The following is a 12,211-nucleotide window of genomic DNA, read 5'->3' as shown; positions in this document are numbered from 1 at the left end:
TTTGATGTGCTTTGTCTTTTATTGGCATTCAGTTACAGTTTGATATTCAGAAGCACCAATTATAAGCCATGCAGGCTTTTTTTCATTTTGTGCCCAATAACTTCTAAAGTTAAACAGGAATACATTCTGTCGCTTATCAGCTTCTGCTATACTTTGTGTAGAACTAATTCATTGTATCATGCTAACAGTAACACACTAAAAACATGCCATTGTGATGTCTTAAGTTACATAAAGGGCTTGTTTACATCCCTATCAGCTTCTGCTGTGCGTTTAGCATTATGTTAGCATGCTAAAGTACTATGCAAATAAGGTCTTAAGTTAAATAAAAGACTTCTTGGAATCCCTAACCGCTTCTGCTATATGTGATAAGCATTCATAATGTTGGCATACTTTGTATTATACCTATCAGCTTCTCGTATAGCCTACTTTATGTTTAACACTTATAAATTACAGGGTTGCCGACTCTCACGCATCTGGCGTGTGACACACGCTTTCACTCTCAATCTCACGCTCTCACGCTGCCCAAACTATTCTCACGCCAAAAACAAGAATACCGAAGACTAGAAACGGTTTTGAAAACTGTTGTGACGTAGTGATCGTCTTCTCAATAGAACATCTTTGATAATGTCTTCTGGCCAATCAGAATCAAGATAACGGCGTGGTGTTGTTGCAGGAAGTCCCGACGGAGAATACTTTTGCTGTAGTACATCTCTATATCGATACAACATTACGTGTTGATAGAAATCAACACGTAATGAAATAAGACCCCACGGTTTGATGATTGATAGGTGTGTGGGCTGTCTTTCATTTTGACACACAGAACAACGGGGGCTATCCACCCTTATCCACAATGTAAAGTAATTCACAGCCTCTTCCCTCTTCTCTCTGCGAGGAGCAGCAGGTTCAGCTTTCAGAACAAAGTAACACAAAACTAAAATGGCATTAATTTTTTTAAATATGTCGTGTAGTAATAGATTTATTTATTTTTCTTCTCAAGAGAGTAGCCTACCAGAATGTGTATTTTATGTTAGTATTTTAAAAAAAAAGAAGAATCCCCCCCAGACCCCCCTGCAGGGGTTGGGCTTTCAGCAGGTCAACTCTTTCACCTATGGGGAAGTTGCAGAATTGGCTCCAGGTCGCCCTTTTTATTTACTACAAGACACAGGGCCGCCCCTTGCCAACTTGGGGCCCCAAGCGACATTGTGAGATGAGGCCCCCCCCCCAACCGACAGGAGTGAAAAAAAATTGCAAATATAATTCCTGTTTATTATTATTATTATTATTATTATCAACAGTTACTTTTTTATACAGTGAGGTAAATGGTAAATGTGCATGTATGTCGTTCAGTATGCGTTTACAGGTGAATACGTCTGCATTTCCTGCCAAATACTAGCCTCATAAAGATTCAAATATAATGAATGCAAATAAACTACTTCTACTAATAATCAATTCAATAATATAAATACTATATTTTTTTTATTATAATATAGTTGTAATATAGTCAAGACAAAACATGCTTATGACAAAAACTGATATTTCTTAAATCTGTATTCAAACGTAGTTCCCTCTGTCAGCAATGTATCAACAACTACACACACATTTCTATCAGTAGCCTATTTCTCTGTGTTGTGGTTGACATGATGATGACTGTTAGGAGTTAAAAGGGAGAGGCTGAGCATCACCATGAAATGTGCAAATTGACATAAAAATGAATAAAAGGGGAAAAAATGCTCCATGTTTTTTAAGCTGTAAACTTTAACTGTTATATAAGCCAACTAGACAGACAGTGTATCACTATTCCTCCTGTACATTAGCAGATAAAAGGCATAACATACTTGAATGAATGGTAAATAAAGAATGCTGGAAAAAACTGCATCTCCATTAGCCTATGCTATGCAGAGACTGCCTTCTTCATGTCGTGAATTGCAGCTGATGTTTTAATACGGCAATTGGCAATTTGACTTATACAACATTCGCAAGTTGTACATTTGACTCATACAATAACCCACCTTCGAGTGATGCTCTAGTTTCTTCATGTTTAGTTTTTTGCGCCGGACTGAAACTGTCTTTTCACCGACATCTCTTTACCTGCACTAGTGGCCGTATCGAAGCCGTGATTGGTCAGATGTCGATACATTACAACGGTGTTGGGTTACAGACATGCTCCCCTTGTCATCTCTCACCAGACCCGGCGTCATGGGCGGGCCCCATGGGGCCGGGCCCGCCCATCCAGGATTTGGGCCCGCCCATTCAGGATTTGGGCTCGCTGTTTTAATCAGGGCTGAATACAACATTTTAACTGTTTCATTATTATGTTCAGTGGCGGTGTCAGTACCAGATATGTTCGGCCTACCAGATATGTTCGGGTGTATTTCCGTCGCATCCGTCATCCGTCATATCCGTCATATACTCACCTCCCTCTGCTCCCAGCGCTATGCTGCCGCACACTGGCCGTCTGCGGAACTGCAGCCGGAGGAACTCGGTACAGCTTGTTATGTGTGAACGATCTAGATCCCTCCGCTTCCCCATAATTACCGCGACCATTTTAACTTTCATGACAGAAATGGAGAGCTTTTATGCTGAGATAAAGCAGTACGTGCTCAATGGTGGTTACCACAATCTCACCATCGCCGCTGAAAAGCATGATAAAAGGAAGGCGTTAATTCGGAGGGCATCCAAACAATACCTGATCAAAGGTAAGTAACAGAATAAGACCATGGTTAAGTCACGAACATACGTTTTTATTATGAGGTATAAACCCCCTGTACATGTGACATCATCACATCCCTTTACTTATAGGGATCAATAAAGTATATATCTATCTATCTATTTATCTAATGGTGTTTTTTGGTGCAAAAGTGATCATACCTCTAATGGTTTATCATATTGCAATTCCAACATTTTTCAGTAAATCGCAAGGACTCCACAGCTTGTTTCTCCTTTTTCTTTTTATACACACTTTACATTACTGTAGTTGTTATGTCTAAACCACATTTGCCACTGGATTTCTTGAACAGCTTTTAGTCATAATGTCATCTCTACACATGTCTAAATGATTGTTTTGTTGTTCCTGTTGTGCCAGCTGGAGATTTGTACTACACATACAAGGACAATGAGAGGATGGTTGTGTGCACCAAGGACCAAATTATCAATGTCCTGAAGGAGTGCCATGATAACCTGGGTTCCGGAGGTCATGCAGGGAGAAGGCGCACCACCGAGAAGGTTTTGGCAACGTACCACTGGTCCACTATGCGGGAGGACGTGAAGAAATGGGTGGGAGATTTTGACTGACTGACTGATTATTGATCTACAGAAATGTGTTGTATGTGTACATTGAAACAGAGTGAGACAGTTTGAGCTCCATCAGAGCAGAGAAAACATATTTCAGAACTTTAACAGTTTAATTCTGTCTCCTCTGAAAGTTTTCTCTGTTCTATCATTTTTATACCTAAAGTTTTTTGTTTTGCTGATTGAAAATGTATGATATTTGCTAAGGTTGATGAGTGTCCCCGCTGCCAGCAACACGAGGTCATTAAAACGGTTGCACCCGTACTGCATCCCATTCATGTTCCCGAGGCATGGACTGTCCTTGGTGTGGATCTCATTGGCCCACTTCCCTCCACTGCTAAGGGCAAAAGGTACTATCATGATGGGCTGAAGCATGTGTAACCTCCTTTAAAGGTTCTAAACGTGAAGAATCTGGTTTAAAAAGAAAGGAAATCATTTACAGTGATTCTGTATGTATTTACAACATTCTGCATTTTATATTGCAGATACATTCTAACAGCGACTGATCTGTTCACAAAGTGGGTGGTAGCAAAAACGCTCTACCACAAAACAGCTGTTGAGGTCTCAAAAAAGATTGTAAATATTCTTCTCGATTTCGGTTTTGTCGAGAAGATCATTACCGACCAAGGACGGGAATTTGTCAATGAGGTACAATAATCTATCTAATACAGTGTATGTGTTATGTGTAACAATGTAATACGATTTTTCAGGTAATTTGGTAATTGGTGTACACTAAACCATCTGCAGGTCAACCGTGGTGTTTTTGATGCACTGGGTGTAAAACACTGCATCACTTCAGCGTACCATCCCCAGTGCAATGGCCAAGATGAGCGTACAAACCAAAACATAAAAAAAGCACTTGCAAAGTACTGTGGAGAGGACCAGAATGACTGGGATTTACATCTGAGGGGCATTGTGGCGAGCATTAACACCTCAAAGCAGGTACAATGTTGTAACAAATGCAGATGGAAACAATACTCAACAGAGATACTAAAAGGAATTTTTATGCTTTCAGAGGTCAACCAAGTGCACGCCCTATTTTGCCCAGTTTGGGAGGCACCCTCGCGTCCCGGGTGTTATAAATGCTACAGTCAATGACAGGGATGATACCTCTGTTTTGGTGCCTGCTGATGAGGCAGAACAGCAGCTTGAGGCAAAGGCTGCAACCATTGCAGATTTGCACTCGAAGGTGAGAATAAAATGGCAATATTTAAAACATAATAACTCCTAAAAAATGCAAGCGTATGTTAAGGACTGTAAATGATAACTGTTACATATCTTTCTCAGATTTACCAGAACATCCAAATAGCACAACAGAGACAGAAAATCTCTTTTGAAAAACGCAAGGGAAAGAATGTAAAATCTTTCCTGATTAACGTTGGAGATGAGGTCCTAAGAGCGAATAAGAGGAAGGAGGGCCGAAAAGGTGGAAAACTGGAGTGCAACTGGTTTGGCCCTTATGTGGTTTCCTCAATCACCAACAAGGGTGTGGCAACCCTGTTGAGCTCAACAGGAGCTCAGCTGAGACAGAGTGTGAATGTGTCTCAGCTGAAGCCCTTTATCAGGCCTATGTTGAGAGGTATTTTGATTATCAATACAAGGACACATTTTAGGTATACTTCATGTGTGGTACTTCAATAATACTGTTTATTTTTTGTCTATCTAATAACAGCTGAACCGAAGTTGGATTCGGAGGGGTCTGTTGCTGACCACCAGTATGCCCTCTCTGGTGCGAAATACGCAAAGGATCTACATCCGATTCAAGACAAGCTGGTAGATATATGTTTACTTCATGCACAGTGATTTGATTTTAATTTTTCTATGTTTTCTATTGGCTTGAAGTATGTTTTGCAATCTGTTATTTGCAGCTCAGCTATGTGCTAGACCACAATAGGCCTGGAGCAGAGGTCATTGTGAAGGAGGGTGATGTGTGCCTGACCAGAGAGGACTTTTGGAGCCTGGGTCTTCCTCAGTGCATGGAGTCAAATGTAGGTATACTTGAGCTTTCCTCCCAACTTCATCTTGTCTCAAATAAATGGCACAGGTAACTTACTGTTGTTACTGTTTCAGATTGGAAACACGTGCCTGAAGATGGTACAAGAAGCCACCCAAAGACATGTCCGGTTTCAACAGACATCATTGGCCTGCTTTTTTCTTTTGAATAACACATATTTTCTAAATAGCTGTTTAGTGGTGAAACTCCAATCTCGTGAAGTGTGGTTGTCTCTTGTTGTTGAACATACTTCTAGGAAGATTTCATTTTTTTTGAAAAACTATCAATATAGGGCAAAGATATATACATCGTGGATATGTATGTGGTTCCTACCTGGAAGTCCAAAACAGCTGACGCGTTGGCCAGTTTTCCAGTAAGTTCCTGTTGCTTGAGACCTATGTTTCTTGAAATTGATATACAGCAACTTAAAATCCCTTGTTTAAAATACTAGGCTGACCAATTGGCCACCAAGGACATGGTTTTCATCCCTGCCTGGAGTCGGCAGCAAGGAAAGGCAGATCACTATTTGCTTTGCGTGAGTCTGTTCCAAATGATCTCACCAGCATGTACAAAATGAACATAAGTTGTGCTGTGTGGTTTTCTTCTGGTGTTTGATTATGTCTAATTTCAGCTATTTTGTCAATGGTTGACAGGTGATCAAGCCAGCAAAGAGAGAGTTATATTTGCTCGACCCTCTTAAGCCAGATGGCTTTGGGGACAATTCCTACAAGGACATATTTAGGTTTTTGTAACATGATTACCCCCTTACCGTTCTGTGGCTTGTATGGGAGTTCTAAATAGTTTATAGTATTCTAATACTGCAGTAACCATCTTGTAGACCAGGGGTCTGAATCTGATCAAATTCATTTATAATATATCTCCATTTCCACAAAGTCTGGAGTGTCCTTAGTGGAACCAAAAGAAAAAGAGTCTGCAACAGGATGCTATGAATTATAATGTTCATTTTGTTATAAGCCTTGTTCAAAGGTTGTTTTCAAGTTCAGCTTTGTTCAGAGGCTGGTAAACGTATTTTTGTTTGTTTTATTTTAGCCCCGTTCAGTGGCTTTCATAACTTTCCTCTTTTAAGGCATGCAATAGTTCAATGTAAGGAAATCCAAAAACATGAATTATATTGAGTATAGCGTTCCTTCACCAAATCAATTCCCATGTCTTATCATTTCTTTTGACAGTGACCTAGCGCACCGCATTGCTCCAGGTCAGTGGACAGTAAAGTTCGGCAGAGACGTCAAGGTACATTTCTCCACCATCTCATACACCTGCTTTCACATGTCTTTATTTTCCATTTGACCATGAACATCACTGTTATATTCCAAATTCTTACAGGGTTTGCCTCACCAAACCACGGGCAATGACTGTGGTGTCTTCATACTGATGGTAAATTCCTCCCTTGACACTTTTTTTTAAGGGGTTTTGTTTGTTTTTGAAACTCATAACTTAACAGATCTTTATCCTTTCACAGTATGCACTGAACTTCAGCACAGATGCTCCACTTTGGTTTACCGAGGTCAGTATTTATCCTCTGAGTTAGTATTTCAGGGGGAAGAGGGGGCTAACATTGAGTAGACAAATGATGAGGTTCCATTCATTTTCAACTTTATTATTGTTACATTTTCTTTTAGCGGGACATAGCACAGATCCGGAAATGGTGGTGCATTATGCTCATGGAACGGTACCAGATTGAAGGGTAAATCATACATTTTAAATGTTACTTTATAGACAACAGTTTCTTTGACACTGATTTACATTTTCATCCTGATATTATGTGATTTTTATAGCCACGGACAGAGGTTTTCTTACTGGACCAATGAGGCCGAAGAGCTGCTCAAAGGGGCACTGGAGCCAGTGTACAGGGTCTCAAAGAAGCAAAAGACAGAACATGAGGTCAATAGGCACACTCCTGTTTGTGATAAAGAAATGTAACAATCCAGATTATTTAACACATGCATACATATCAATATTGATAATTGTATACACATGTAATTAAACAATCACATGACCCACACCTTATATTTTCCTTCAAAGGTCCAGTTTCAAAAGTCCGACATGTGCTTCATATTGGAGGTAATATCTTTTCAGTGAAGCAGTAACTGTTTTTTGTTTAAAAAACGACCTATGATCACGGCAGAATTTCCAACTATTATGTCTCACTGCTTTTTTTAACTTTATTGATAGCTGTTTTTTACCTCAAGGAGAAGAATAACAAAACATAAGAAAAATGTGTGTGATATATTCAACATTAATATTAAAAATGTGTATTTTTGCTACCTGAAGCCCAAAGAATCTTGGTATTTCGATTGTGCTGGCAACAGTCTAGTCAATGTGTTGTTAAATATGTTTGATCTAGTCTGACCAATACTTCACAGCTGCCAAACTGTCTTCTCTCGGACCTTCTGATGGAAGTGGTTCTCCAGGAAGGTGACAAAGCGTACTCATCACTCACTCTAGTGTGTACCACCTTCAGAGACACAATGTCCACTGTGTCTTTCAGAAGAGGGGCCCACTTTCGCTGGCTTGAGAGTAAGTGATTCAGTGAAGGTGCAGCAGTATACGACAGCTGTGGTGTCTATGCATATTTTTAATGGCTCTATTGAAATGCTTGTTTTACACAGGTGTTGCTACATGGAGTTTGTTCTCTGCTTCATACAAGCAGGATTTCAACGTCATGTACACCATTGACACCTGCCGTGGATGCTTGGAGCCTTACAAAAACTGCAAACCAGGTAGACTTCTTATTCTGGATAATAATGTTTATGTGTCATTACATATTTAGTGTGTTGTGGTCCTAGTGTGATTCAATTACAATATTTTCTTTTTCTATTCATAGGATATGTTGGGAAAGGTAAAAGAGGAGAATTGCAGGGCATCTACTCTGATGACCAACATCCAGGCTATTGCAGTCCCTTCTGCAACCAGATATCATAGGTAAAGATTAACTCACACAAACAAATGTCAGAATAGACTAAATTGTCACTGCAATTAATGAAGATCATCCTTTGATATCTTACCTTCAAGTTTGGTTTTCCCGGACGCTGCCCGTCGTGGACTTCGGGTCGTGGACTTCGGGTCGTGGCTGAACCTGTCTCTGCAGTCCTGCCTTGGGTCATGCTGCTTCCCTGATGGCTTCCTCATATATTCTGAACAATCTGTGCTGTTTTCCTATCCACATGTAAAAGGAACTAGAAGGATTTCTTGATACTAAGGGCTGTAGAGAAAAGTTTGGAGCTTTTTCCATTAACGTTGAAGTTCAAATTCTCAATAAACACTTGAATGCTGTGCTGTCTTTCTATTTACTTGAATGTGTGAATTCATTCAGTTGGGTAGGTAAGCTTGGGATGGATATATTAAATATATACATACAAAAAATTAGAGACTCTTTCCAATGAAAGTAGCTAGCCGCAATAGCTCCAAGATTGCTATATCTAGTTTGTAGGTCGCCAAGTTGGCATCATTGACAGTTCGTCTCTTAAAGCCTCTAAAGCTCTGCAACAAAAAAGGATCATTATGAATGTAAATACTATACATGGTAATGCAGCAGGGCAGAGTGCGATGAGGCAGGCAGGCAGAACCAGATTTATTTCTAAATATTTGTCGATCAATATTAGGCTACACTAATATAAGGCTACTAGTATTATAATATTACTGCAATAATATTCCAGTGGTGGCTGCTTAAGGTTGTTTCTGGCTCGTTTGATCCAAACATTGTCCAAAGCTCAAAATGTATTGTAATAGATGTAAGAATTCTCAAAATGTACAATATGTTTTGATCCAACACAATATTCTGATTCAATCCATATATGTTAGGGGTTTTTTTTCCACCAAAATAAATAGACTGCCTTCTCTCCAGCTCACCGCACACAAAGGGGGGGGGGGGGGGGCATCTGTATTAACGGGTCAGTCTATAAGCACTCTAATAGCACCATAAATTACATTTAAATAACCACAAAAAGACAATTATTGTTTCCGATATTGATTTAACGAGATGCTGTTATAACATGGAAACGGCTTAATTTAAAAAAATAAGCTTCAAAAATGTTTTATGAAGCACACTGGGTACAGCCCTGTAATACATGTGTTCCGTGTGTATATAGTCTTACGCAAGAAACACATAGCATGAACAGACTGCAACAAAACCAGTCTTACAAAACAGACTTCTGCTAAACTGGTGCAGAAGCAAAGCATCTGCCTTAGATGAAGTTCACACAGAACTGTGGAAAAGGGAGAACATCTGTACTTGCTTTCAACGACATGATCAGGCTTATATATTATAAAAGTGTTGGCTAAAGTAACGCAGAATATATATATTTTTTAATTGTAAATAATTAAGTACACACACATAACAAGCTGTACCGAGTTCCTCCGGCTGCAGTTCCGCAGACGGCCGATGTGTGGCAGCATAGCGCTGGGAGCAGAGGGAGGTGAGTATATGACGGATATGACGGATGACGGATGCGACGGAAATACACCCGAACATATCTGGTAGGCCGAACATATCTGGTACTGACAGCGGCGCTACAGCCATACCAAGAAATGGCTTAGCCCCACCATGAAAAATGATTTTAAAGTAAGCTAAATAAAGTCCGCCAACTCGCGGAGTAAATTGCACAGACAGCAGTAAATACCGAAGACTATAAACGGTTTGAAATGTTTTGTCACGTAGTGATCATCTTCTCAATAGAACATCTTTGATAATGTCTTCTGGCCAATCAGAATCACCATAACGACGTTGTGTTGTTGCAGGAAGTCCCGACGGAGAATACTTTTGCTGTAGTACATCTCTATATCGATACAACATTACGTGTTGATAGAAATCAACACATAATGAAATGAGACTCCACGGTTTGATGATTGATAGGTGTGTGGGCTGTCTTTCATTTTGACACACAGAACACTGGGGGCTATCCACCCTTATCCACAATGTAAAGTAATTCACAGCCTCTTCCCTCTTCTCTCTGTGAGGAGCAGCAGGTTCAGCTTTCAGAACAAAGTAACACAAAACTAAAATGGCATTCATTTTTTTTAAATATGTCGCGTAGTAATAGATTTATTTATTTTTATTCTCAAGAGAGTAGGCTACCAGAATGTGTATTTTATGTTAGTATTTAAAAAAATCTCCTGGGGGAGAATCCCCCCAGACCCCCCTACAGAGGTTGGGTTTTCAGCATGTTAACTCTTTCACCTGTGGGGAAATTGCAGGATTGGCTCCAGGTCGCCCTTTTTATTTACTACAAGACAAATGTGCCTTTTTATTTCATACAGTTCAATTTGGATTGAGACAGGGAAATAATCTAAACCTCACGCGTGGCGTTTCACTGTCAAGGGGAGCGTGTATGTAATTACATTGCAAATACTGACTTGAGCCCCACCACTATGGGTTAGCCCTACCATAGATTACCCAACAAAAACACTCTGGAGCCGCCACTGATTATTTTTATTGTTGTTATATTTGTAGGGCTTTGTCCTAATATTTATTTTTGTTTTAAACTATGTTGAAAGATTAGTTTAATATCATTTTTTTTATTTTGCTATGATATTCTGAATGAAATTCTGAATGAAAGGCTGCGAGCGCGACTGGTTTTTCGCTGGGTTGAGTCGTGTGGGTTTTTGAGTGAGATGCGGCACAGCAGCCTGTCACTTCACTCTTGCTAGGTTAGTTTGGCTATTATCATTTATATGTATCTGCAACAATGGATATCAGAAAGTGGTTCATGAAAGGAATATGGCAACTCAGCGCCAGATGCAGGCACATTAGAAGACATCAGCTACGTTACCAACGAGTTAGCAAGCCAGCCAGGGACAAGGGAGGCTGGCAATCAATTATATTTTGAAGAGAAATTGACTCTCAAGCCGGCTCTCTCACAAACTCCTGCTCTGTGCGCAAGCAGACCGCTGCACACGCTTTCTGCCTCGCTCAATATCTCTCTCTCTCCCTTTCTCTCCATCGCTCAACCTTACTCCACCTCTCCACCCTGTGTGCTTGCCCAAGTTGGCACAGCGTTACAAATGTGCCACAAAAACAACCAATGGATGTAGCCTATAATAAGACTGTCAACAGCCTTGGCAACCTAAACCCCCCCCCCCCCCTTGACAAATCTCGAGATTTCCCGGGAAACGTACGTTTCGGGGTGGGCCCGCCCTGGTAAATCAAATGCCCGCCCAGAGACGTATGTCTGCCGCCGGGTCTGTCTCTCACTCTCACTCTCGCGGGGGGTGCGCGGAGAACTGAGCGGAGAACTGCGCACAGCAGCTGAGGCCCTCTGGGCGGGGCCCCCTGCGCAAGGCGGGGCCCATGCAGCCTGCGTGATTGGCCTGTAGGGAGGGGCGGCCCTGACAAGACAAATGTGCCTTTTTAATTCAAACAGTTCAATTTGGATTGGGGGAGAGGGCGGGGAGTTGTGACGTAGACACTGCTATATATATATGTGTAGGGGTAGGAGTTAGGTTAGTGTGAGGTTGAACCCACAAGTGTACATGTACCCAGGGGCGGACTGGGACTAAAATTCAGCCCTGGAAACTGACCCAGTCCGGCCACATGAAATGTCAAATGTTAGAAATCCGCTGTTTATTGTAAAGTTTTACGTCCGACTCGCTCCTTTTTCCCTCTCTGTGCACAGCTCCAGTTTGGGCATTGGCCTGTCATCAGATTTCATTTTGAGCTGCTTCCTGTAGCGGAAGTTTAGTAAAATTATTTTTGATGAAATACTCCAAATCTCCACCCTCCATAATTGCACTTGCTTCAGTTGCTTGCTACTTTTTAAGGGCAGTGATGACAGTTACAGTACGAACTGAAGTTGATGCGATTTGATTGGATTGTGAGGCATGACGTGCATCATCTGATTGGTCAATCCCTCAATTCTTTTCACCAAGGGAAGCCAATTTCGGCTAGCCTCCTCTCGCAACAGAGTGCAATCT

The 12,211-nt window shown here is 40.9% G+C and overlaps 1 long non-coding RNA gene across 1 annotated transcript; it reads left to right on the top strand.

Moving 5' to 3' along the window:
* The first annotated feature begins 7,998 nt into the window (after window positions 1-7,998).
* Window positions 7,999-8,575, top strand: LOC117544533. The gene is made up of 3 exons (XR_004568704.1): window positions 7,999-8,022; window positions 8,127-8,224; window positions 8,315-8,575. It is a non-coding gene; the product is annotated as an uncharacterized LOC117544533 (long non-coding RNA).
* Window positions 8,576-12,211: the final 3,636 nt, after the last annotated feature.

This window comes from Gymnodraco acuticeps, unplaced genomic scaffold (genome assembly GCF_902827175.1).
Source record: "Gymnodraco acuticeps unplaced genomic scaffold, fGymAcu1.1, whole genome shotgun sequence".
Classification (NCBI taxonomy): Eukaryota; Metazoa; Chordata; class Actinopteri; order Perciformes; family Bathydraconidae; genus Gymnodraco; species Gymnodraco acuticeps.
Note: the sequence above shows the minus strand (reverse complement) of the source record. Positions and strands in the feature narration are given on the sequence as shown.